This window comes from Peromyscus maniculatus, chromosome 21 (genome assembly GCF_049852395.1).
Source record: "Peromyscus maniculatus bairdii isolate BWxNUB_F1_BW_parent chromosome 21, HU_Pman_BW_mat_3.1, whole genome shotgun sequence".
Classification (NCBI taxonomy): domain Eukaryota; kingdom Metazoa; phylum Chordata; class Mammalia; order Rodentia; family Cricetidae; genus Peromyscus; species Peromyscus maniculatus.
Window position 1 is genome coordinate 67,336,473 of NC_134872.1, and position 23,364 is coordinate 67,359,836.

At 41.6% G+C, this 23,364-nt stretch overlaps 1 pseudogene; it reads left to right on the top strand.

Moving 5' to 3' along the window:
* Positions 1–13,061: 13,061 nt before the first annotated feature.
* Positions 13,062–13,735, top strand: LOC102912188 (U2 small nuclear ribonucleoprotein B'' pseudogene; annotated as a pseudogene).
* Positions 13,736–23,364: the final 9,629 nt, after the last annotated feature.

Here is a 23,364-nt window from a genome sequence, read left to right on the forward strand (position 1 = left end):
TACTAATCTCAACTCTTTGATTCTATTCTGATTCTTTAAACTGTTCTCAAAGTATAAATTTTATATCAAAATTTACAAGATTAATATATATATATACATTTTAAACTTTGTTAAGATATGAATGGTCACATAGAGTACTAACTAATTCTAGAAAAAAGGCTAGCTGCATATATATGTTTTTGTGTTCGAGTCTCTTATCTCTGCAGGAAATCACGGCCTGGCCTAACATCAACTGAAGTCTCCAGAAAGAAGAAGGGGCCCCACAACAACAACAATTCCACGTGGACAATAATAATATCATTAAGCTGACAAACATCATCCACAGATCAGCTTTGAACTACAAGGTGCTCAGAGCAATTTTGAGATGAGTAGCTGAGATGATCCAGTCTCAAAGACTACTTGAATAAGGACTTGAGATAAACCCTGAACTTTGGCATTATACACAGACTGGATAGTGAAGGATATAGTTACCTCTCTTAGAATTTGACAATTAACCTAAAATTTTTCTTTCAGGATAAAGAAAACTTCGCCCATACCCAGCAGGAAGCAATTTTAAGAATACGACGCCCACATTCCCAAAGAGGTGGTGTGGGGCGGGTGGTTTTTTGGTCTTTTTAATGGGTTTTGGGTCTGGGATAATATTCAGTATTTAGGGGGGTTGGTTACAAGTTATTGTCAAGGGTTAGGAAAAAGGCTAAGCAAAGGAGATTAGATTTAAAGTTCTTGTTTAAAAAAATAAGAAAGAGAAAGAAAGAAAAGAAAAAGACAATTACTAGTTTTAAATACTTTACATTGGATTGAATTGTTTTATATTGTACACAAATTTGAAACTGATATTGTTAGAAAATGCTATATGTATATTTCTAATTGTATTTATTCCATCCATTTAACAATGTAATGCAAATTTCTGATCCTTGAATGTTATTATTATCAACTATTAGGATATAAAGAAATGAAAGCTAGTAGTTAGACATTATCATAGAACTTGTAGTCATATTAGATATGTTTTAAAAATTGAGCAGAGATGTTTTAGACAGGTCATCTTCAAACCCTTCAGAGATCTACAGAATATGGCATTTACAATGTTTTAATAACTTAGAAAATTTTTCTTTTTTGAGACATGTCGGCTCCTGGCAGTACCAATCTACTTTAGAGAAAATATGGGCATTGAAGAAACTGCATATGGAGTCAACTTTCATTCTGGCAAAAGTTAGCCACTGGACAACAAAGTATCCTCGAATCAACAGGACAAAATGGACAGACAGATCACGAAACAAGGGACTACTGATTCTTGCCAAAACAAGTGTGGTTATGGCTTTATCAAAAGGCATCTTCTGAGGCCAGGACAATATGGCCCCATCCCTGAAGTGGCCTTCGCATCCGGAAAAGGTACGGTGCCCTTTTCTTCGAAGGCAGCTTAACAGGCAGAGGGCCGATGGATTCTGTTGTACAATGGAACAGCAGCTGAAAGCTCATGCCTCTCAAAAGTAGACTGGCATTTAATAGAGGGATGTGGAGAAGAAGGGGATGCTGAGATGAAGCCATATATACACAGCCAAGAAGAATGGACAGCTGAATTAAAAAACGGTCAACAATTTCCAGAATTTAAAATCCTGAATCATGACAGGACACTAGTGGAATTCAGGTGTTTCTGGTATGTGGACTGCTCTCACCCAATGTGAGGTTGAACTGTTGACCTTGTGTACATCCTACTTCACAAATGAGTCTGTCAGATACACTAAGCCTATAGGCTGAAGATGATGCCCCAACACTGCGGAGAAACCTCAGGTGACTGCCCAGGCAGCTGGCTGTTTCTGTCAACTCACAAAATTTTTTTGGAAGTTGCTTGCATGCACTTCCTGTTTTTATTTTTGTTAGCTAATATTATTCCCTTCTTGGGTCTCTGAGGGAGTTGAAGATTAGTTAGTTATGGTTGAAGATTAGTTAGTTATAGTTGAAAATTAATTAGGATAGAAAGTACATTAGATACATCTTGGAATTATCAAAATAGGATAGATAATGGAATTATTTTCTCTGATTCGTCAAATACCTGTTTAGGTATTTATTACTTGTATATATTGTATATAGTTATTGTACTTTTGTATATAGTTTTTCTTTTGTTAGTCATAACCTTTTGCTTTTTTTCTTTTTATTAAAATAGAAAAGGGGAAATGTGGTGGTAATCTAATTGTATTGAAATATTATTTTGATTTGTACTGAAATATTAATTTGATTGTATGTTAATAAATAAAGTTGTCTGGGGGTCAGAGCTATTAGAGCCATAGCAAGAGTGTGGCGGCGGTGGCACACGCCTTTAATCCCATAGATATCTGTGTGTTCAGGGTCAGAGCTATTAGAGCCATAGCAAGAGTGTGGCGGTGGTGGCACACGCCTTTAATCCCATAAGATCTCTGTGTGTTCAGGGATACAGCCAGCATTGGAGACATATGCCTTTAAGACCTAGGGGGCTGTACATTCAGACAGTGACGAGGCAGTCATGTGTTTGGGTTTACAACCAATGAGAAGGCAGAACAACATACTTTAAAAATACGAACCGAGAGGAAGTAGGTCTCTTTTCGCGAAGCTGGGACAGCAGGAGGAAGGGTGAGATTTTAGCTCTGAGCTCTGACCTCTCGGCTTTCTCTTTTACATTGTTTCTGTGTTTCTTATTTAATAAGACGGTTGGTTACATCTACATACAATTTAAAAATCAAGCATACAACTGAATAAAGAGTTTTCAATAAGTAAAACACAAATAGATGAGAAGCACTTAAAGAAATGTCCAACATCCTTAGCCACCAGGAAAACTCAAATGAAAATTACTTTGAGATTTCATCTTACTCAAATTAGTATTTCCAAGATTAAGAAAATAAATCACAAAAGATTCTGGTGAGGATGTGGGGAAAGGGGAACATTCATTCATTGCTGATGGTAGTGTAAATGGTATAGCCATTAAGGAAATCAGTGTGGGGCTACTTTTAAAAGCAGAAAATAGACCTACCACAAGAGCCAGCTGTACTACTCTTGGTAATATACCCAAAGGTCTCTACATCTTACTACATAGTACTCACTCATCTGTATTCAGTGCTGCTATATTTATAATAGCCAGAAATTGGAACTAGCTAAGATGTCCATTAACTGCTGAATGGATAATGAAAATGTGGTACCTTTACACATTGGATTATTATTCATCTGCTAAGAAAAGCTATATTATGAAATTTGTAGGTAGATGTATGGATCTAGAATCATTCATCCTGATTGAGTTAACCCAGAAACAGAAAGAAAAAATATGACACATTTGCTCTTATCTGTGCATATCAGCCCTGAAGCTTTAGAGATGTATGCTTCATTCAGAATATCCACAGAGGTTAGGTAGCTAGTAAGGGACCAGGAAAGAGGAAGAGGGGCTCTTCCAATGAAATGGAGATAGAATGTAGTATTATAAGTGGACAAAGCATAAATTAAAATAAGAAGATTAAATGGAGAGGGGCATTGGAAAGCAGGACAGAGGTGGGGATATGGGGACGGATAACTAACACTAAAGGCCTTTTGAAAATGCATATCAAGACCTTCTACTATCAAAGCTTCCTAAATATACATACATATAAAAGTAACTTAAATGGAATTACCACATAATGGAGAAAAAAATTCCCCAGTTAGACATCATATGCCACCAAATAAAATTATTGTTAGCTTGCAGGGTTTATAGCTCTGTGATATTGATAATTACTTTTCTCCTCTGGTATCATTTATAGTACATTCCAACACTATAAATACTAGTCAATAGGGGTGAATCTTCTAGTTGAGTGCCAGTAGTAGCACAAGTGTTAATGGGAGTAACCAAACACTTTTTAAAAATTGGAGTTAAGACCCACTCCATGAGATAGAGCCTATATCTGACACTGTTGATAAAGCCAAGAACATGAGACTAGATAGGTCATAGGCCCGAGGGAGAAACTTACTAGTATTATTCTACTAAATAAATGTAGCAATAAAACAACTTCTAATGACATATTGCTATATCCACAGATCAGGGCATTGTTCATCCCTCATCAGAGATGCTTCTTCTTGCAGATAATTAAAACACAGGCCCACAACTGGACATTGTGCAGAGAAGGAGAGTCTTTTGAGCACTTGGCCCTACAAGTGCTATCTTTATTATATCCTTTCCCTGGGGGCTGGCTGGAGAATCTGCAGCACCTCAGAAGCTCAACATGTTTATTATTGTCTTAGTTAGTTAGGGTTTCTATTGCTGTGAAGAGACACCATGACCATGGCAACTCTTACAAGGAAAACATTTCACTAGGGTGGTTTGCTTACAGTCCATTATCATCATGACAGGGAGCATGGCACCACGCAGGCAGACCTGATGCAGAAACAGGAAGTGGGCTATGACACTGAATGAAGCTTAAGCAAAAAAGAGCTCAAAGCCTGCCACTACAGTGATACATTTCCTTCAACAAGGCCACACCTACTTCAACAAGGCAACACCTCCCAAAAGTGCCACTCCTTATGAGCTTATGGGGAACAATTATATTCAAACTATGATTATATAGAGTTGAACAGAAAGGTGGGATATTGCATATAGCTGAATAAGGAGGTAGGGTTATTACATACAGATAACCAAGGAGCAGGATGCATGTTGTACACCTCAATCAAAGAGGTTTAGCAAGTCTTGGCAGGAGCAGTCTCTGAAGGGCATCAGTCTTCACACTAAGAAAATCTTAAGGTTCATACAGAATCACAAAACAACAGCAACAAAAAAAATCCCAAATAACCAAAGTGACCTTTAGTAAAAAGAACTATACCAGATGCATTATCATACCCGATTTCAATCTATACTAAAAAGCCATAGTAACAGACAGTATGACAGTGACATAAAAAGATATGTAGATCAGTCAAATAGAGGACCAAGAGTCAAGTTGATACAACTGCAGCTACCTATTTTTTTTTCAGAAAAACTATATAATATTTGTGTGTGTGTGTGTGTGTGTGTGTGTTTGTAATGTCCATAGAAGCCAGAGTAAGATATGAGAGTCTTTGGAACTGGTTGCAAGTTGTGCGATGCCCAAGATGAGTCCCAGGAACTGAACTCCAGTCCACTGAAAGAGCAGTAAGTGCTCTTTCTTAACCACTGAGCCATCTCTCCAGCTCCCAGCCACCCGATTTTTGGCAAAGGTGCTCGGTGGGTTATCTTTTATCAACTTGACATAAGCTAGAGTCCTCTGAGAAGAGGGTGCCCCAATTGAGGAAACCCCTCCAACATACTGACCTTTGGACAAATCTGTGAGGACCTTTTCTTGATGAATGATTGATGTGGGAGGGCCCAACCCACTGTGGGTGGAGCTATCATTGAGAAGGTGGTCTACGGTTTTATATATATATATATATATATATATATATATATATATATATATATATAAATGCAAGCTAAGTGAGCCACGAGGAGGCAGCATTGCTCCATGCCCTCTGCTTCAAGTTCCTGCCTTGACTTGCTGCCCTGACTTCCCTTGGTGATGTAAGCCAAATAAGCCCTTTCCTCCTCCTTGTATTGGTTTGAATGAGATGTCCCTCATATTCTCAGGTATTTTAATACTTGTTCCCACTTAGTGACACTGTTTGGGTATGTTTATAAGGTGTGGTTTGGCTGGAAGAAGTACATCATTGAGAGTGGCCTTCAAGATTTCAAAAGCCGTGCTGCATTCATTTCCAATATGGTCTCTCTGTTTCTTGTTTGTAGTTTGAGATGTGAGCCCTCAGAGTTCTTCTTCCAGCCATGTCTTGTAGCAGGATTCTTAAAAGTTCTTATTAATAAAATCAAACCCGAGGCCAGTTATTGGGGTCAATGCTGGTAGATCAGAGAGACAGAACAAGCCACAGCTATCTCACCTCGCCGGATCCTCAGCTGGTCTTGTTTCCTCATACTGGAAGCCTCTGTGTCCTCATCCCAATGGCTCTCAGCTGATTAAAAGCCTGAAAGCTTAACCAGCCAAATGCTTAACCAGACAAATGCTTCTAGTTTCTGGTCCTCACGCCTTATATACCTTTCTGCTTTCTACCATCACTCCCTAGGATTAAAGGCTTGCTTCCTGGGATTAAAGGCGTGAGTCACCATGCCTGGCTGTTTCCAATGTGGCCTTGAACTCACAGAGATCCAGAGAGATTTCTACCTCTGAAATGCTAGGATTAAAGGCACGTGCTATCACTGCCTAACTAGGGGCTTTTCTGTTCTCTGACCCCAGATAAGTTTATTAAGGTACACAATATTTTGGGGAACACAATACCACCACAACGTCTACCTTCTGCTGTTATGCTGTCTCCATCATTATGGACCTTAACCCTCTGGAAACATTAAGTCCCGAGTAAACCCGTCTTTCTTTAAGTTGCCTTGGTCATGATGTTTTATCACAGCAATAGAAAAGTAGCGAATAGACTTCCAAGTTACTTTCAATCACAGCATTTATCATAGCAATAGAAAGACAAGGCAAAAATTGGTACTGGAGTGTGAACTGTTGGTGTGGCAGACCCAACCATGTTCTTTTCAGGAGGATTGTGAAGTGTTAAGAACTTTAGACTGGAAAAGCCATTGTGTGCTCAGAGATTAATGAGCTGCTCTTGTGGGAGCTTGAAGATAATTCTGAGGAGTGCACTCAGTGGAGGCCTTCCTTGTGAAATTTCAGAGGGAAGTTTGAAAGCCTCTCAAATACTCTGGTAAGACTATTGGTGTGATAAATTGGAATTATAAATCTGTGGCTTCTGATTAGCTGGGGCTGAAAAATCAACTGAGATTAATAAGAGATCAGCATCATTGAGATGAAATCTTCTGGGGAGTATTTTCATAAGGTCAGCACATAAAGTTGTGGTCCAAGGGGGCCATTGCTGCATCTTAAGCTGGTAGCCAAATTTGGTGACACATAAGAATGTTATACATGGTACAGTTTTGGAGAAATGGAGAGATCATAAGAAGAAACTGAGGCTTTGTACCATGTGTCAGGGTTGTCATGCCTGAAGAGAGCCCAGGAGGAAAGGTCATTCATAAAAATGAAGCCTCTGTTGCAGTGCAGGTCACAACATGTTGGAGACACCAGGGCTGAGGAATGACTGCCAAGGACATCAGGTATGAGTGGAGTTGGTCTCAGCCTATGGTTCAAGCTGAGTGTACTGTGAATGGCAAAGCCAGAATGATGAAGGGCTACCCAAGTCCTTTAGATCCCAGACGATCATGAGGGAACCCCACACGTGGGATATTGAGTTACAGGATTTGATTTACACTGATGAATACTGGCTTTGTTTTGTTTTGATTGTATCTATGCCCTGGCTCTTCCCTCTCGGACTAAGAAGTATGTAACGTCTTTTATTTTACAGAAGGAGCCCATCATTGAGAGACTCTGGACTTTTAAAGAGACCTGGATTGCTGGGTGGTGGTGGCACATGCCTTTAATCCCAGCACTCGGGAGGCAGAGGCAGTCAGATCTCTGTGAGTTCCAGGCCAGCCTGGGCTACAGAGTGAGTTCCAGGACAGGCTCCAAAGCTACACAGAGAAACCCTGTCTCAAAAAACCAAGAGAGAGAGAGAGAGAGAGAGAGAGAGAGAGAGAGAGAGAGAGAGAGAGAGAGAGAGAGAGAGAGAGACCTGGATAGTTAAAAAAGACAGACATTTTAAAGTGTTTGGGGATAAACAATAAAGGAAAGGTTAAGGCTTAATAGTGATGGATTTGTGTATCAAGTTTCCAAGAGGGCAATTATGCTGTTTAGGTTTTTTGTTGTTGTTGTTGTTGACTTGACACTAGCTAGCATCATCTGGTAAGTGGAAACCTCAATTGAGGAAATGTCTCCAACTAATTGACCTGTAAGCAACTTTGTGGGAGAATTTTCTTTATTAGATTCAGGTGGAAGGACTCAGTCCACTGCTGGTAGTGCCACCCCTGAGCAGTTGGCCCTGGGTTGAATAAAAAAGCAAACCAAGTGAGCCATGAGAAAAAAAGCCAGTAGGCAACATTGCTCTGTGGTCTTTGATTCAGTTCCTGTTTCCAGGCTCTTGCCTTGAGTTTCTACCCTTAGTTCCTTTGATGATCGGCTGTGACCTGGGAATTTTAAGACGAAATAAACCCTTCCTTCCCTCAAGTTGCTTTTGGTCAGTGTATTTTAACACAGCAACAAAGAAACAAACTAGGAATGATGTTGCACACACACTGGAGAAAAGACAGCATCTTCAATAAATGGTGTTGGAAAAACTGGATGTCCAAGTGAATCAGAATCTCAATGTAATAACTGAAAGTCAGAAACTGCCAGATGAAAAGGTAGGGAGTACTTTGCAAGCTATAATCATAGGTAATGACTTTCTAAATAGGTCTTCAGTTGCTCAAGAAATAAGGCCAACGATTGACAAATGGACCTCATGAAATTAAAAAGCTGCACAGCAAAAGAAACTTAAACAAGGAGGTAGCCTACAGAATAGAAAAAAAATGCCAGCTATATATCTGACAGAAGGCTTATTGTTGGTTGCTTTACTCTTTATTCTTTGAGAGGCCTGCCACCCAGCTCCTGAATAAATCACACACAAAGGCTTATTATTTCTTATAAATGTCCTGTCTAACCTTGGCTTGTTTCCAGCCAGCTTTTCTTAACTTAAATTATCCCATCTACCTTTTGCTTCTGGATTTCTTCCTTTTCTTACTTCTGTAACCTTACTTTCACTCTTACTCCCTGGCTGGCTGTGTGGCTGTGTGGCTGTGTGGCTGTGTGGCTGGCCCCTTCTTTTCTCACTCTTGGATCTCTCTTATTCCCAGTTTTCTCCTATTTATTATCTTTGCCTGCCAGCCCCACCTATCCTTTCTCCTGCCTCGTTATTGGCCGTTCAGCTCTTTATTAGACCATCAGATGTTACAGACAGGCAAAGTAACACAGCTTCACAGAGTTAAAAAAATGCAACATAAAAGAATGCAACACATCTTTGCAACATTAAACAAATGTTCCACAGCATAAACAAATGTAACACATCTTAAAATAATATTCTACAACAAAGGCTAATATATAGGATACACAGAGTACCCTAAAACTAAATTTCAAGAAAATGAACAGAACAATAAAAAAACAGGCTACACATTTCTTAAATTACTTCAGGGTTACCTCTTCAAAGAGAGGAATGTTACAGTAGCGTTGAGGGCTTATTTAGAGAAAGCTGTTACCTCCTATCCAAAATAATAGAATCTGCCTCTGGGTGGAGGCATGCCATTGATTTCTGCCTATATGAGTCAATCAATCCAATTAGGTAGATCTATCACCAGGATACAGGGACCACCCCTTCAGGAGGCAGATTCACCTAAACCTATGCTAGAGAGATGGGAGGAGACATAATTAATTATAATGTGATAATGTTCTTTTCCTTTCCAGAAAATATGTCCCTGATGAAGTTGCTACAGAGCTGACTTGTGATTCTGTTAGGTGCACCTGCCTTTCTAAGTCCTAATTAAGAAAAGTATAGCTGGGCGGTGGTGGTGCACTCCTTTAATCCCAGCACTCGGGAGGCAGAGCCAGGTGGATCTCTGTAAGTTCGAGGCCAGCCTGGTCTACAGAGTGAGTTCCAGGGCAGGCTCCAAAGCTACACAGAGAAACCCTGTCTCGAAACACCAAAAGAAAGAAAGAAAGAAAGAAAGAAAGAAAGAAAGAAAGAAAGAAAGAAAGAAAGAAAGAAAGAAAGAAAGAAAGAAAGAAAGGAAAAAAAAGAAAAAAAGAAAAGTATAATTTTCCTCCTTTCTTCTCACCTGTTCTTTTCTTTTGAGGGCTGGCCAGAGCCCAAGCGTGTTCTTCAGGTACTTTGGGGTTTTTCACTCTTTCTCTGAGGCCCTCCTCCCTGTAGTATGGCTGACTTCCAGGCTGGCTTAACTCAGCTGACATGGCTTCTTCTCTTTTTCTTCATTACCCCTGTTGTCTAGGCAGCTGCCAAGATTTACAGCTTGACTTCCCTAGGATTCTTCTTTTAAACTCAAACAAAACCATCCTTTCAAACTTAAAAAGAGAGCCAGGCAGTGGTGGCGCGCGCCTGTAATCCCAACACTCGGGAGGCAGAGCCAGGCGGATCTCTGTGAATTTGAGGCCAGCCTGGTCTACAGAGCGAGGTCTAGGACAGGCACCAAAACTACACAGAGAAACCCAAAACAAACAAACAAACAAACAAAAAAAACAAAACAACAGCAACAACAACAACAAAGAACCTTAAAAAGAGAGGAGGCAGGTATAAATCTGAACAGAGTTCTCAAAAGAAGAACTACAAACAGTTCATAAACATTTTTAAAAATGTTGAACATCATCAAGCATCAGCCAAATGCGAATTAAGTCTGCATTGAGATTCCATCTCACACCAGTCAGCATTGCTGTCATCAAGAAAATAGGGGGTCCATGCCAGTGAGAATGTGGGGAAAGAGGAATGCGTGTTCACAGCTGGTGAGAAAGTAAATTGGTGCAGCCACTATGGAAACTAGTGAAGATTCCTAAAAAAAAAAATCTCGAATTAAAAGACAACCATATGACCCGCTATACCACCCCTGACCATATACCCTAAGGATTCTATGTCATACTAAAGAAATAATTGCTCACCCACGGTCATTATTGGGTTATTCACAAGAGCTAAGAAATAGAATCAACCTTGATGTGCATGAACTGACTGGCAAATAACGAAAATGAGGTTCATACACACAAACTCAGCTGCAGAGAAAAATGAAATTTGCAAGTAAATGGATGGAACTGAAAAAATTATACTGAGTGAGGTAACCCGGGCCCAGAAAGACAAATGCCGAGTGTATTCTCTCCTATGTGCATCCTAGGTCTGAAATTTTAGTTGTGTGTGTGCGTTTAACTCGGTGTAGCTGTAGAGGCCAAGAAACTAAAATGAGGCCTTAAAGGAGATGGCTAGTAGAACTTAGGTAACATGCAACTAGAGATGGGGATGCAGAGGCTGTAAAGGTTCAAGTAGGGGTGGGAGTGGGTGAAGGGGGTCTGTGGGGGTGGGGATAGGGCTTGAACAAAATAAATAGTGCATGAGAAAAGCCATGTGGAAACCTAATATTTTGTAAACTAATTAAAAAAAATTTTTTTGGTTCCCTCTGCTCCCCTTTCTGGATAATGTCATTCCTAGAAAGCACAGAGTTATTACAAAACAAACCACAGAGCCAGATTTGGGAGACCACCTTATGAGTTGTTTGTATGGGAGGCCCCAGAGGGTTCCAGAATAATACAGGCACTTCCTGTTCCTCATGGTTGCACCTCAGGACTAGATAAGACCCTTTTGCTGATGAAACTTCACACTTCGGTGCCAAGATACTGAGAAACCATGCTGGAATTGGGCTGGATGCTTCCTCCCTGGTTTTTGTAGTGTCAGAAGGAGCTACTGGGGAAAACGTAAACAACAGTCTTACCAAGCTCTGAACCCTGTGAACACAATCATAACCTGCCAAGCAAGATGTGCTCACTGCTGTAATACTGGAATGGTGATTATAGGGGTAACCAACCACATTCTGATTGGATTTGAGGCCCAGAAAGAACTTACACCTGCTGCAGTAACCTTTGTTAACCCCCATGGCTAGGGAGGTCTTAGGCACTAAAGAAGGCACCCACTACTGTAGATTTTCCTGAATGGGCTGTTATTAGTTATTTTTCTGTTGCTGTGATAAACCACCATCACCAAAAGCAAAGGGAGAGAGAGAGTTTATTTTGGCTAATAGTTCTAGAAAGATGAGTCTAAGCCAGGCGGTGGTGGCAAACGCCTTTAATCCCAGCACTCAGGAGGCAGAGCCAGGTGGATCTCTGTGAGTTCGAGGCCAGCCTGGTCTACAGAGTGAGTTCCAGGACAGGCTCCAAAGCTACACAGAGAAACCCTGTCTCGAAAAACCAAAGAAAGAAAGAAAGAAAGAAAGAAAGAAAGAAAGAAAGAAAGAAAGAAAGAAAGAAAGAAAGAAAGAAAGAAAGATGAGTCTATCACAGTGGGAAAGCAGGGCATCAGGAAGCAGACATCACAGCAAGGACCAAGTGTAGTATTGAATTATAGCTTTATTCTGACATTTTATACACATATTATACTTTACTCATACTTGCCTCCCTTATATATGTGATTAATATATATCAAGTGTTTAACTTCCAGGTTTAATCACAAATTGAACATGCAGCTTGCACTTAGCTTATAGTATGACAGCGAATATAAAGGTTACCTGCAAATGTCTATAATATATGAGAGAAATTGTTCAGCAAAATTCAAGCGGTGAGAATTCGGTATAGTTACAAAAGAAAAGTTCTAGAGAAATTTAGTAATTGTGTTTTGTGCTCCACAACAGCTGGAATGCAGGCAAAGACATAGGCTCATCCCTGGAGTTGACCAGTGTGGGTCGAGGGATAAAGGAAGCATTTGATGTTATTAATGAACTAATCCTATGTAAAAGTGACCTTTCTTGCGGCTTTGGCTTCAGGGGGCAGTGCAGCCTGCAGGGGCTATTACTATTAACAGTTTGTAGATGAGGACTCGAGACTTGAAGAAACTTGCCCCTCAGTGAAACAGATTGTAACAGCAGAGACAGAATTTAAACCCAGATCTCACTGGTGCCAGAATTTGAGCTAACCATCATTCAAAATTGTTCTTTCATATCTGTTAGAGTGGTAGTCCTTAACCTTCCTGATGCTGCAACCCTTTAATACAGCTCCTCATGTGTGGTGACCCCAACCATCATATTATTTTAATTGTTACTTCATAATTGTAATTTTGCTACTGTTATAAATTGTCATCTAAATTTTTTTTTTTTTTGTTTTTTTGAGACAGGGTTTCTCTGTGTAGCTTTGCGCCTTTCCTGGATCTCACTCTATAGACCAGGCTGGCCTCGAACTCACAAAGATCCGCCTGGCTCTGCCTCCCGAGTGCTGGGATTAAAGGCGTGCACCACCACCACCACCACCACCACCACCACCACCACCACCACCACCACCGCCCGGCTCATCTAAATATTTTTGAAAATCGAGGTTTGCCAAAGGGGTCGAGACCCACTATGTGAGAGTCTGTTTGAAGGGTTTTACCCAAACATGACTATCAAACCAAATCAAATGACTTATATCAACAATATAAATGACAAAATTGAAAAAGAAGAGATAAAGAGATCTCTGTATGCCCCATTTTTCTTAGTTTGAAAACATGGTAGATATTGTGTCTTCAATAGCCCTGAAGATGAACAGGGCAGGCTTTTGTTATATTTAAGGAACTAGATTCATTCACAAATGCTTTGAGACAGTTACAAAGATTCCCATTTTATGGCAAACCAATGTGAATTCAGTGTGAAAAAACAGATTCTGATACAATATATAAAATGTGTGGCACTGTCACTGACAAGGAAAAGAAGAAAAGTAAAAGCGTGGAACAGACATAAACAGCTGCAAACAAAAAGCCAGATCAGAGAACTCCAAATTCAGCTAACACCCAAGGAAATACAACACCAAATCCTCAGGTCCCCGGTTACCCTCCAGGGTATGCCTTATTCCTTAATAACTTACCAGAAAAGACTAATGAGATGATATTATCCATGCTGTCTAATCAGCTCCATGATTTCAGGGAAGTTCAATTGGTATAGGAGAGGCACAGCACTGCATTTGTATAATTTGAAAATGATAGGCAGGCAGATGAGCTGCCGGAGACGCTTTGCAATGGTTGGTTTAAGATCACGCCATCCCATGTCGCAAAGATTACCTATGCCAAAAAATAACATTTGGAACAGCCAGTTTGAAAGGACTCGGTGTTATTCATGGTGTTTGTTTTGTTGACACTTGATCTAAGTCATTCAGATGGTTGAAAGTGAAGATGAAATTTTGGAGAAAGAACTACTTTTTCTTTAGTTTGGTAAATTATGAAATACGAAGCCTGATTTTATACAATAAACTTTTATCTATATTCTGTATACTATAAACAAACAAATAAACAAATAACTAACTATGTGGTTTAGGAAAGAGGTCTCATCTCTTCCCAACCTACTATAGGGCAGCTTCTAAAGCTCTGCTGAGCTTACCCCACTCCAAGCCACAGAAGTACAAGGACAACATGACAGAGTAAAACCAAGATACTCTTTAGCAAAAATGAACATGAGATTTCAGATTCAATGATAAGTCTGTCGTTTAATGATTTTGATCTTGGGATGAAGGTAGGTGGTGAGTTTTCCCTCCTTTTCACTATGTGTAGGTTTGAGAGGCTTTGCAGCCTGTCACTCTCCCCCCCTACCCCCCCACCCCCACCCCCATCATCTTCCTCTCCTACTCTCTAGCCTGGGTCATTAGACTGACAGAAACCTAGGCCATCAAACAAGGGAATAGAGATGGGATGGAGAGGTGTTAATACTGACCATGACCTTGCCAGATCTAGAATTACCTAAGAGACAAACCTCAGGGCATGTCTGTGAGGGAGTCTCTGTGTTGGGTTAATTGAGATGGTCCTCTCAGTTGTAGGGGAGATGGGGGCACGGTTCCACCTATACCAACAGCTGGGATGGAGGCAGAGTTCTACCTACTCCAACAGCTGGGATGGGGGCAGAGTTCCTCCTACACCAACAGCTGGAATGGGTGCCACGATTCCACACACCAACAGTGGGATGGGGGTAGAGTTCCGCCTACTCCAACAGCTGGGATGGGGGCAGAGTTCCATACACCATCTGAGAACTTGTGTGGGGCCCAGTGAAATGTATCCTGAGAACTTATGTGAGACCTGGTGAGATGTGCAAGCCTAATGACCTGAGTTCAATCCCTGGAACCCATTTAAATATGGAGATGATGCCACGTGTCTGTAATTACTGTGTTCCTCCAGTGAGATGAGAAACAGAGATGGGAGAATCACCTGGAAACTCATGGGCCAGTGAACCTAGCAAATATAGCATGGCGGAAACAAAAAGAGAGGACCCTGTCTTTAAAATGGTTACAAGGGAGGGATTGGCAGAGGGCTCAGTGGTTAAGAGCATTAATTGTTCTCCCTTAGGACAAGGGTTCAGTTCCCAGCACCCACATGATGACTTTGAACCATCTTTAACTAGACTTCCAGGGGAATCTGATACTCCCGTCTGGCCTCCACAGGCACTGGACACACATGGTACACTTGCATACATGCAGGAAAAATACTCATACACACAAAGTAAAAATGATAATTTTTTAATATGGAAAAAGAGAACCCACTCCTGGAAAGTTGTTCTCTGACCTCGACGTGTGTACTACAGCACACATTGACCACACATCATACACAGCGATAATTATTTATTTAGTTTTGGGACAGAGTCTTACTATGTAGCTCTGCCTGTCCTAGAACTCACTATGCCTCAAATTCTCAGGGATCCACTTGCCTCTACTTCCTGAGTGCTGGGATTAGTAGCTATGTCTGGCTAATAACAATAATTTTAAAGAGAAGTTGAGTGAGGCTGAATACAAGAGTATTGGAATAATTTGGTGGATGAAATCTCAAAACATGATATCTTTAAGGCTGTATAATGGGAACTGCTCATCTCTCTTACTGGGGTCTGCAGTGAGAGGTAGCAACAAAAGTGAAGTGAAAAGATATGAAAATGTGTTACATTTGTCTGGGAAAGGACTGACTTTGAAGTTGCAAGGAGGTAGAGGAAACAGATGTACTTGTGAGAGAGAAACATGTTGCTCTGCACTAGGGTAATAAAGACAGGTTCCCCGAGGCTAAGATGCCATCCATCAAAGGCTCCAATTAATGAAAATGCAAGTTCACTTGAAAGGAGAGAGCCTAGGCCTTGGGATACAACTCAGTCTGTGAAGTGCTTGTCTCCCAAGCATGAGGACCTCAGACTACCCAGAACCCACTTTAAAAAGCCACATGTGGTAATGTGCACTTTTAATCCCAGAACTGGACCTCAGAGGCAAGCGGATTACTAGGGCTTCATGGTCAGCCAGTGTGGCCTACTTGGCAATTCTAGACTAGTTAGATAACCTATCTCAAATACACACACACACACACACACACACACACACACACACACACACACACAATACTAGAGGTTGACCTCTGGCCTCCATATGTCCCGCCCGCGCGCCCCCCCCCCCATACATATGAACATACACATGCATACAAAGAAAGAAAGGAAGGAAGAAGGAGAGACAAAGAAGAGAAGGGAGGGAGAGAGGGAGGGAGGGAGGGAGGGAGGGAGGGAGGGAGAGAAGGGAGGGAGGGAGGGAAAAATAAAGCAAAATGGAGAGTCCGGATGGAGAATGCCGCTGAAGTGGGTCCTTGCTCAAAAACCTTAACTCCGGGAAGTGTCTCCCCAGGGTCATCACACAGAGGTGGATGCAACTGTGTTCAAAGGAGGCCGAAACATCTCGAGTTGGCAGCAGAACTTGGCAGCGTCGTCCATGAGATACTCGTTTTAGATACATGAAATACCCAAGAGTGAGAGGGTGCTAGGAGCTCGCACCAAGATTCTTAGAAGCTCGTCAAGCCAGGCAATGTGTATCAGATGCGAGAAATCTGGTCTTTTCTGTCATATACGTATAGCGTTTTTATGCCTGTTTTCTGTGAGGTCCACTCATTCACTTTGTTAAAAAAAATACATATGTTTTCGCCTGAATTTAACCAAACTGCTGAAAGATCCACAGGTCTAAGATCCAAACTCATTGCCGCAATACTTAGAATGTTTAAGTCTCCTCCTGCATTCCTTCTTTGTTTTCCTTTCCCACCATTCCTCGGGATAAATAATCAAGTACAGATTGTGAGGTTGGACCTCAGCCAAGGAGTGATAGCCAAGATCTCTTTGCATTAGGGATGAAAGGCAGAGCCCAGAATGACATGTTGTTTTTTTTTGTTTGCTTGTTTTGTTTTTGTTTTTGTTTCCCCCACCCCCACCCCACCCCCTGAGACAGAGTTTCTCCATGTAGTTTTGATGCCTGTTCTGGATCTCGCTCAATAGACTAGGCTGGCCTCGAACTCACAGAGATCGACCTGGCTCTGCCTCCCCAGTGCTGGGATTAAAGGTGTGCGCCACCACCACCCGGCCTTCAGGTTTTTGTAGCTACGTACCCTACTGTTCAGAAGTAGTTTGCGCTGCCATGACACCCAAATTTGAGTTGCAGTCTATTGGTGTGTGACTTCAATCTCACTCTTAACAGTTGGGGGGAGGGCTCCAGGAATTTAGCCCACCTGAGGAAACCCCCAGACTCCCTTCCAGAGGAAGACACATCCTACAGCCTCTTTGTGGTGGCCCCTGGGTACTGAGTCTTTGGTGCCTCCTGTGCTGGTGAGGATACCCAGGACCAAAGATCTCTGGGCAATGCAGTGAAGAGCCCATGTAAGCACCTGGCATGACCGGTTAACTCTGCACAGACCAATGTAAAAACACTAAGAAGTATCCCTTGGTTGTCAGGCCATCCAAGAGGATGAAGGAGAGAGCAAATGAGACACACTGTTGACATGAAGCAAACGTAGAGTCCTGATTTACAGTTTCATACATACTTTCGTGACTTCATACAACTCCCCAGAAGTCTTTGGGCTCAGGTCTGGGATTTTTACTGACTGTTACTATGAAGCACCAAACACAGGATGGCAGTGTAAAAGGAAACTGCTAAGTCAGAAACCACTGCAGAAGCAGGGCAGGGAGTGTGGTGATCCTCAAAAGGACTACTGGAGTATAAAAAGCCCCTAAGGGGGAAGGGGTTGAACCTTGGAGGGACTCACAGAAGGCCAGGGTAGGAAATAATGGAGGCAAAAATACCTGTAAGGAAAAGAAAACCAAGACTAGAATATCCCTGCCCTCCCCTTTCTTGGGCTTGTGCCTAGACATTGGGTAGAGTACGCCTTTACCCAAAGTAAGAAAAACAAATGGCAAGAACGCCACTCCTTTATTTGAATGAAAGCCAATCCTAAAATCCTCAGTTATTTCAAGCATTGAGCAGTCCCTCAAATGTGACTGAGGTGGAATGGTACCCATTATCTGAATCAATGAACATTATGTTTTAAGTCATTATTAGCAGTTTATAGTAGCCCCAAGAAAAGGTATCTGCTAGACTCAGTGAGTTAATCAACTAATGATCAACTATTACCAGGATGTACTTCAAGTGGTCAACTTTTGGCATTTCTGTATAGTCAACAGAACTAGAATATGGTAGAGAAGATCAGTTATAGAGACTGATTTATTGATTCATTGAATGATTTACTTAAAGCATTGCTTATATTGCTTATTGACCAGCATGACTTCACTTTGCTACCTGGAATAATAGAAGGACCTGGAGAAATAGCTAAAGCACAATGGGTCATTGCCGTTAGCAACCTGACCACAGGCTGAAATAAGTCCCTTTCCATTCGCATGGTCCTCTGACCCAAAAGGTGTGCATTGCATCATTGGTATGTATTGCATCATCATTCTCTTAAACAAAGAGGCAATGATTCCTGCCAGGCCTTGTCAGCAGTGTTTTCTCCACTTAAAGACAAGAAGCATCATCTGCCTCCAGGGGCCATAAAGCCCCTTCTGCCTGCAGTAACTTTACTCATGCCTCTCTGTGTGGGTACAGCAAGTGGTTCCAACGGGCAATGTAACTGGGGCCATGAAGGCCAGTTTCTCAAAGAGATGCTGTAAGAGTGCCCTGGGGAGTCCCAAACGAATTCAAAGCTCAAAAACAAACCACTGGCACTTTCAAGTCAGCTTTGTTCTGGTGAGTGATTGCTAATCAAATTGTCGATCAATTATATTTAGTACAACCAACGAAGATTTGTTAATCATACCCAAGATGCTGAACAATTGAGCCCCACTAGCAAGATGATTTGGGAGAAAAAAATTATGTTAGATGTGATTTTGGCTGAAAAAGATAGTCTATGTAATTCTGGGAAGACAATGTTGCCCTTCATCCTATATCAACACAGCTCCAGCCTGGACCATTACCAGGTCTCTCCACGGTTTTAATGCTTGCTCTAATGAACTAACAGAAAATTCAGGAAGACATAGTCCTTTCACTAACTTAATGGAATGGTGGTTTGGTAAGTGGAAGGAATGATTACTTCTTCTCTAATATCCTTAATTACAATAAGTGTAGTTACGGCTCTAATAGGCTGTTTTTTAATTCCCTACATTAGAGGCATAATCCAGTGGCTTAAAGAAATATCTATCATCAAACAATCTCCAACATACACCCACATGGCCTTTTTCTTTAAGACGCTCAGGAAAAAGAAGCCTAGCACCCTTTAATGGGATTTGAAGGAAAGGATGTGGAATAAAGTGGAAGAGTGGGGAAAACTTGAATAAACCTAGTCATCTCTGTCAAATGAATCTAACTTCTGTATGTCTGTTTTCCTTCACACCTGCTCGGTTCCTTTGTTATGAAATTTGTGTGTGTTCAACCAAATTTAACCCAATCCTTAAAAGATCCATGTGTGTAAAATCCAAACTCAATCCCACAATCCCTGGAATATGTGTTATAACCCCCTTCCTGTACTCCTTCCTCATTCTCCTTTTGTGCCAGTCCTCAAGACTGCACAGATTTTGAGAGTAGACCTCAGGTCCAGAGCTGCCACGTTCCCTCTTGCATTAGGGATAAAAAGTAGAGGCCACTGGGACCTTGTGCAATCACTCTCCAGCTCTCTGCAGCCATGGACCCTTCTGTATGGAAGTCAAGTTTGTCTTGCTGAGACCTCCTAAGTTTGAGTGGTAGCCCATAGCTTTGTGACCCCATTCATATCTCTAACAAAGGGTTGGAGTCCCTGCAATAAAGCCATTGTGTTTGTCAGGGATGCTGAAGCCTGAATCACAAGGGAGTCATCATGATGTTGGAGATGGTAGAACCATGGGCTGTCCACTGTGGACACCTGCATGGAAGGATGAAACCAGGCCAAGAAAGAGGCTGCTGATGCTGCAGGCAGCATCACTTCAGGAGTATGGCTACCTGATGCCTTTGGAGCCCAGAGGAGTCCACCATGAGTTCCAAATGCTGGACAGCACAGAGCTGCAGGACTTGGTGTTTGCCTTGCTCGGTTTGGGCCCAAGCTATGCCTTTATCATTCCCTATTGGAATGGAAATGCTTGGTCTCTGTTACTGTCTCTTGGATGTTTGTCATTTGTTATTTTAATTATATAGGTACTCACAGCTAAGGCATTGCCTTGAGTGTCGGAAGATACTTGGACTGTAAGCTCTTAAGCAGTGTTGGTACTGTTAAAGACTATGGGAACTTTTGAAGTTGGACCGAATACATTTTGCCCAGTGAGAGAGCCATGAGTTTATGGGGCAAAGAGATGGAAAGTGTGACTTAAAAGTGATATTTGGCTGTCAGATTGACGGGTGTTGACTTGTGATGGTTAACACTGATTGTCACTGTCAACTTGACAGGATCTAGACTTACCCAGGCAACCAATCTCTGGGCATGTCTGTGAGGAGCTTTCTGGATTGCATTAATTGAAGTGGGACCATCCACACTAAATATAGGAGGCATCATTCCATAGGCTGGAGCTATAGAATGAACACAATGGGAAAAGTGAGGTGAATGCTACCTTTCATCTCTCCCTGCTTCCCCACTGTGGTTACAATGTGATCAGCTGCCTCACACTCCTGCGGCCATGCCTTCCCAACCATGATGGACTGTGCCCTCAAACTGGAACCCAGAATAAACCTTTCCTTCCTCCTAAACTGCCTCCAGTGTATTGACAGAAGTTTATTGACAGTCTAGGTGTGAGAGAGGGAGAAAGGATGGACACCAGGAGAAGGAAGGTTTTAAGCAGATCTGCTACAAATTCAGGTGACGGGGTTAAACTCTCCCATTTTCACAACTGAATTTAGGTTCTAGTTCTCTGTGAAGGACAATCAGGTGTCTTGCCATCAAAGGACCACTTATCTACAAGGCCCTCACATTCAGGGTTGAGGGATAGAACGAACACAGAGGGTCTAAGTCAGCCTTACAGTGTCTCAAGGACAAACCCAGTAACCCCCTTCTGAGTCATGTCAAAGCTTGTGCAGATGTGTCCAAAAATGGTAAGACTAAACCTCAGCCAATTAAAAATATACTGATGTAACCTCTTATGTAACCAATTATGTTGACCCTGAAACTCCCCTTAGCTGTGCTTAAAAGGAGCCTACACATCCCTCTTGGGGTTATCGTGGCCATTTTGTACAGGCAACTGACCCCACATGCACGTGGTATAATAAACACTCTTTGTTCCTGCATACTATTTGAGTCTGGGGTCTTCCTTCAGCGTTTCCTCAAACTCTACACAGGATGAGTGATTATAAAAAAGTGTATCCTGCATCCTGATGTGCTGAGAGTCCCTGAACAATTTTCACTTTGTGGAAGAAAAGAAGGCAGAATGGAAATTGATCAGGACACGTTAAGAAACTGTTGCCAAAAGAATTTATTTAGGTGAAGTTAGCCCTATGGTGCGGAAATTGATTTTGGAAAAATTAAAAGAGGTTGCATAGCATGAGCCCAAACTTTCAGAGTTAAGATTAATTAGCTTTACAGAGTTGAAATTGATTAGTAGAGTAGCCTATTGATTTTGAGGTTAAACATAGCACTCAGTCAATTACTCATTGTATTTACTGCTCTAAATTACAGCTTGAACTGTTGAAGAGTGTTAAGAATAATAAGACAAACTCAATAACTATAGATAGGTTTGCTTTTTAGTTGTCAATGCCAGCCATTGATCTGTTTAAACAACCCAGTCCTTTTCGTTGTTGTTACTGTCTATTACAAACAGGAATCTGCACGTCTTAGCCAGTACTCGGATTGAACAGTTCTTAAAAATGAAATAGCTGACATCAAATACTGGAGTTATGCAGAGAAAAAAGAACTCTCATTCATTGTAAGTGGAATGGCAAACTGGGACAACGACTATGGCTGTCAGTATGGGGAATTCTCAGAAGGCTGAACTATAAACCTGTCATATGGCACAGCTATAGTCACTCCTTGGCATTTACCCAAAGGACTCAGCATCCTACTTCACAGACACTTGCTCAGCCACATTCATTGCTGCTCTACCCACAATAGCTCCGAAATGGAAACAACCTAAATGTCTTAAAATTGATGCATTAGTAATGAAAATGTGGTATAGATAAACTCAGGAATGTTGATTGCTGTAAAGAAAAATGAAATCATGGGCTGTGCAGGTACATTGGTGGAACAAGAAAAGATATTGAGTGAGGTAACCCAGACCCAGAAAGGCAAATATTACATCTTCTCTCTCAAAAGAGGCTCCTAGCTCCGAATCTTCAGATGTGAGGACATAGCCTGTAGTAACTACAGAAACCAGGAAAGAAAATGAGACCATTGCCAGGATAAGGCACTGAGGAGTAATTGTAATCAGACTTTCTTTGGATCATCAGCTACTGAATAATGACATGGAGACTTACTATTAATTATGAAAGCTCAGCCTGAACTTGGGCCTGATCCCAACTCACTTTTATAACTTAAACTAACCAACTTATATTAATCTACGTTCTGCCACATGGCGTTACCTCTCCTCCATACTGTCTGTCCAATTTCTTTTGCCTCTTGCTGGTGAATCTCTTGCCTCTCAGATTCTTCCCAGAGTTCCTATCTCTGCCCGAAAGTCCCGCCTAGCCTCTCCTGCCTAGCTATTGGCCCTTCAGCTCTTCATTAAACCAATCAGAAGTTGCTTTAGGCAGGCAAAGAAGGACAAAGACACATCTTCACACAGTGTGATCAGCTATCCTGCAACAAGTAATAGAGGGGGAACAGCAGGGTACAAGAGCTCTTACTCGGCAAATGGGAAAATGGGGGGGGGTCCTTACAGAGGAGGAGGGAGACGGTCAAATAACAATAAGGATGTCTGAAAAAGCCACAAGAAATCATATTATTAATTATTTACCTTAAAAACCTACAATACATATTCACTGCAGATAAGCACTGGAGGGCTCCTGTTGCAAATCACCCTCTGGAGCAATGGAAGGATCTTTCTACTATCATTTGGAGGAGAAGCGATCTGGTGTTGGTGTGGGCCTGGGGTTCTGTTTATGTCTTTCCTCAGGACAATGAGGTTCCTCTTTAGATTCCTGAGTGCACCCTGTTGCTGCTGCTGAAGCCCAACATGGCAGAGACCTATTGGGCCTTCATGAAAAACTCTCCCCTTCTGATGCCAATGGGGATTGAGAGCCCAATATGACCAACTTTGGCAAGCATTAACATAAGCCTAGGAACTGTAACCATGAGATTGGATTCTCCAGAAGGTAATGTATGGTAACTGCTTTTTCAAGTGTGTTTGAGAACGTGTCACACAGACACCTTGGAGATTAAGGATAACCCTGAAGGTCACTGACCTCTATTTGTTAACAGTTGCATGCCAACTAAGCCTTTTCATTTTCAAAATCCTCTTCAAGCTGATGTAACACATACTTTTCAGGAGTG